This window comes from Triticum aestivum, chromosome 1D, assembly GCF_018294505.1.
Source record: "Triticum aestivum cultivar Chinese Spring chromosome 1D, IWGSC CS RefSeq v2.1, whole genome shotgun sequence".
NCBI lineage: Eukaryota > Viridiplantae > Streptophyta > Magnoliopsida > Poales > Poaceae > Triticum > Triticum aestivum.
In genome coordinates, this window is record NC_057796.1 from 255,913,699 (window position 1) to 255,918,634 (window position 4,936).

A 4,936-nucleotide genomic window follows, 5' to 3' on the forward strand; every position below is an offset into this window, starting at 1 on the left:
TGTGACGACATCCATCATCGTTTGGCCAGACACAAGTGACTATGTGTAGGATCAAAAGTCTCTATCTATCTATCTATCTATCTATCTATATCTATACCTCTATTAATTTGAGACTCCTTAAAAATTACCACGTTAATTATTAAAAATTACGAGCCGTTTATCCATTGGGACGAAATTATAACGGTGGTGATTAATCCATGCAACTCTGAGCCAATTCCCCCCGTAATCAGAAATGTACACAAATCATCCACGGTACCAAATTAGCCCGTCTTCCTCCTCCGCCTCAAAATTCCACCGCTGCCTCTCCATGCCCTAGAGCCTCCCGTCCCAGATCTCAACATCCCATCCCTGCTACAATCCAATCTCTTTGTGTTCTTTTTATCTGGAAAAGGTTGCATTGCAAGAGCATCCGAGAGGTGGAGAAGGGGAGCAAGGGGTGGAGGTGGTTGGATCGGGGCTGGTGGTGCTGCGGTGTCGTGGCAGGGGTTGGGGAGGCGCCGTTGGGCAGCCGAGGATGCTCGAGAAGCGGCGACCGAAGAAGGAAGCTCTACTGGATGTGGAGAAGCTCCATGGCGCGAGGGCCGAGGTGGGGCGAGCAGATGGACAGCCGACGAGGCGCACGAGAGGCGGCAACGCCTTGGACGGCTGCAGAGGAGATAGGCCATGAGGGGAGGAGGAGCTGAGGCAGAACGGCAGTGTGCCATGGCGCGGCGGCATGCTGCCGTGGTGGAGGTCGACCGCTGCAGCGGTTGGGCCTGCCCCTCTCCACCTTGATGCATTCAAGAGCCCCCAATAATTTGGCTGTAAAATCTCATCAAGAAAAAAAAACGGTACTGTACATTTTTTCACATCACAGCTCTTACCAGATTATGAATTATAGGATGTGAAGGAGAACCAGCCAGCTGAGATAATCTGCATGGCATCTGGTGCCAACTTGCAGTGTTGTGTAAATATAGAAATCAACCACTGTCAGCCAAATCTGTTTGATGTTCATATAAGCTTTATATGGAAAGGATTTGGAGATTGCACATTTTTCTTTGAATATGTGCTAACTCTCAGATTATCTGCATTTTAACAAACAATTCTTCTATCCAGGATTAAGAATCATATCTTATAGAGTGTACAATGTTTTCTTGGTAGATTTGTAAGATTTAAGTATTGTTGGTTGTGCAAAAAATAGCTTCATGTATGTATTATTGAGTTACACATGTTTCTGTGTCTGGTTTCTTTGTTGTATTTGGGAACAGATCTAGATAGATGATCTTTTTTATACAAAACATCCATATTAGTTTTTCTGCATTTATGTAACCATGGAAACCATAATATCATTGTTTCTTTTTAATAACATGTGTGATCCTTCCTTTGTAGTTACCAGATAGCATAGTTGCCACTTACAGAAAATCTCCTAAAGAATTTTCTGATACACTTTCAGAGTGCCCTCACAGTGATTTTCATGCTTATTGTAGTGGGTTCTGCATAATGATAAATCTGCTCTAAAAAATAGTTGATTTATGTTGTCCCATTATGCGTAGCAGAATATTCACGCATGCCTCTAGAGCTGCTTCATCGAACAGTAATCTGCGGTCTTCACTAGCATAGAACAAGAAATTCTCTGATGAAGCTTACACAGTAGCATAACATCGTATGCAGATGAAAAGTTTGATTTAAAATGGCTTTAGCCACTGCCAATTCCAATATTGTCACGTAAGTTGCTTCTGCGTTGAAAGTTTGACTTGAGTCCTAACTTCTAGAGGTAAGGAATTGATTTGCCTCTTGATAGGTTTCTATCTCTTTGGGTTTATCTTTCCGTTGCAACAAAATTGCATTATTATTTTCTGCAAATCAAAGTTGAAGTCCGTGGTTTCTCTATGCTGGTAAAAAATAAAACAGTGTTCTTGATATTCCCCATCTCTTTTCGTAATACAATACGCATCTTATCTTCACTGATTTAAGCAATTTCAGTAAGACTCCTCTATCTTCAAACCACACTAAGTCCATGGTTTCCCTCGGTGTGACAAACTATAGTTGGATCAGTGTTTCAAAAGACATGGCATGGGCTTGAAGGGTACCACGGAGTCGGAGGGCTTGGCAAGGGGAGGTTCCCAGGGCTATGAACTAGCAATTAACTTGTATTTTCTTTATTATTGTATTTTTTGTTTGTCCTAAATTCCACTCCCTCAGATCCATATTAATTGGTTGTACCGAGTCAGCGACAATTAATATGGATCGGAGGGAGTACTTGATTCGTGTTTCTTGCTTTCCATTGTTTGTAATATGAACCAAACTCTTCACGTGTTTATATTGCTTGAATAGTTCATAGTAAAACCACATGTCGTTCATAGTACTTCTGGATGGTCACAGTTAAAATGATAGCTTGGTTGTGTATACTACTTCAAGAACTTTTCTCTGACAAAGAGGTTGCTGAGCTCAGCCATGGGTGGCACTGCCCAGTCTCTATTTTTTCAGTAGTGAAGCTACCACTATTTTTGGTTTTTAGTTTGAAAACTCCAAATTCCCCAGAACGTATTTTATTTATTATTATATTTTTTGTTTGTGCTAAACACTACTCCCTCCAATCCAAAATAAGTGTCGTGGTTTTAGTTCAAATTTGTACTAAAACTACGACACTTATGTTGGATCGAAGGGAGTACTTGATTCATGTTTCTTGCTTTCTACTGTTTGTAATATGAAGCAAACACCTCACGTGTTTATGTTGCTTGAATATTTCAGACCGAGATAGAAGTAAAATGAAGTGTGGTTCATAGTACTTCTGGATGGTCACAGCTAAAATGATAGCTTGGCTGTGTAGACTACTTCAAGAATTTCTGACCGCCCAATGTTGTTTATAAACAACAGAGGCTCAGTGGCCTATACACAACTCTTTCAGGTTGTTCCCACAAAAAAAAAAAACTCTTTTAAGGTTGTTGAACCTCGCCTAATCTAATAGAATCTTTTTGAATTATGTTTTGGCCAGAATTACTATATAGGAGTATGATTTATCTTTGCCTCTTTCGTACACATTCCTTCTGCATGAGAATTGAGGAGGTCAAATACTGACATAAATCGGAATGGTGACATGCTACTTCTTTACAAACAGGGTACAAACTGTAAGAAAGCTCTTAGAAATTGTTAAACTTATTAGTCCGTGATAACTTAATACCTGACAAAGAGGTTGCTGAGCTCAGTCTTAAAAATAGAAAGAGCTATGGGTGGTACTGCCCAGTCTCTATTTTGTTTTCAGTAGGGAAGCTACCACTATATGTTGTTTTCAGTGTGAAAACTCTAATTTTTTCCCCAACACGTATTTTCTTTATTATTATATTTTTATTTTGTCCTAAATACTACTTGGTTCATATTTCTTGCTTTCCATTGTTTGTAATGTGAACCAAAATCCTCACATGTTTATGTTGCTTGAATATTTCAGAACGGGTTAGAAGCAAAACTACATGCCATTCATAGTAATTTTAGATGGTCACAGCTAAAATGATAGCTTGGCTGTGTAGACTACTTCAAGAATCTCTCTGACTGCCACTTCTGTTTATAAACTACAGAGGCTCACTGGCCTATACGCAACTCTTTCAGGTTGTCGAGCCTCGCCTAATCTAATAGAGTATTTTTATATAATGTTTTGGCCAGAATTACTATATAGGAGTATGATTTATCTTTGTCTCTTTCTTACGCATTCCTTCTGCATGGGAATTGAAAAGGTGAAACACTGACATAAATGACACGGTGACACACTTATCAAAGTTGACATGGTACTTGTTTACAAACAGGGTACAAACTGCAAGAAAGCTCTTAGAAATTGGTAAACTTATTAGTCCGTGATATAGTAATACCTGACAAAGAGCTTGCTGAGCTCAGTCTTAAAAATGGAAAGAGCCATGGGTGGTACTGCCCAGTCTCTGTTTCGTGTTTAGTAGTGAAGCTACCACTATTTTTTGTTTTCAGTGTCAAAACTCCAAAATTTTCACATTGTTAGCCAGATCCTCGAAATATTTTGACGAACCTTTAGTCTCTATTTTGTACGCTCATGGAGATTTTCGCTGGGTACAATTGCATCACAATATACGCTGGGTACAGTTGCATCACAATATGGTTACCTGTTGATAATGCTACTGCAGAAAATATGTGAATGCCATCCCAGGACAGAGAAAGAGGCGTTATGGACTAGGGATTACATGCTGGCTATCACCGAGGCACCGAATGGAAATATGAGACATGGATTGAGACGGACACAAGGTATTACAAATTTTGTACTCCCATATAATCTTGAAAAGGATGAGTTAGCCTTTCCTTCGTGAGCTTATTTTCTTTATGATTCATGTACAGAGAAAGAAGAAACAAAAATAACATTATAGACCAGATGATGAGAACAATGGTTTCTCTCAGCGCTGCATGCTTAGCTGATGGAACATACTCCTGGGACATAGCAGGCTAAGTGATGTTCTACAGTACACATGGAAAGTGACTTGATGGAAGTCAACAACATGGTAACAGGGTGATTGGATTTTGTGTAATTTTGCATAGTTCATTTATATGTTCATTTCAAATCAGTTAGCAATGACATTCAACTTGGAAAGGAAGGTGAGAAACTTATGATTTCCAAGTATATATGATTTCCATGCTTTGTGTTACTTTTTTTTGGCTTTAATGGGTCCTACGAGTGTGCATTGGGAAAAATATATTTCAATCTTAGTGGCAACAGGTTCCAACATGTATAAGTATTATGTGGTAATAACGCACAAAAGTCTTCAAGTATATCATCCATCATGTCACCAACTTCCTGTCCATGGCACACCCATGCTGCTGCATGTTGTAAGCACATTTAACTCCTTCCATGACTACCTTAACTCCTGAAGCTATGGCCTACTCTGTTGCCAGTTTTGTAGAGTATGATCCTTTTTCGCCCTTTTTATGAAGTTGGCTATATTAT

General features: G+C 39.4%; 1 long non-coding RNA gene across 2 annotated transcripts; it reads left to right on the forward strand.

Annotated features, from left to right (window-relative positions):
• The first annotated feature begins 226 nt into the window (after positions 1–226).
• On the forward strand, positions 227–4,637 carry LOC123181317 (uncharacterized). 2 transcript variants are annotated; one of them, XR_006491640.1, is made up of 3 exons: positions 227–830; positions 2,731–4,242; positions 4,333–4,637. It is a non-coding gene; the product is annotated as an uncharacterized lncRNA (long non-coding RNA). The 2 variants fall into 2 exon arrangements; XR_006491639.1 differs by having other exon boundaries at positions 227–4,242.
• Positions 4,638–4,936: the final 299 nt, after the last annotated feature.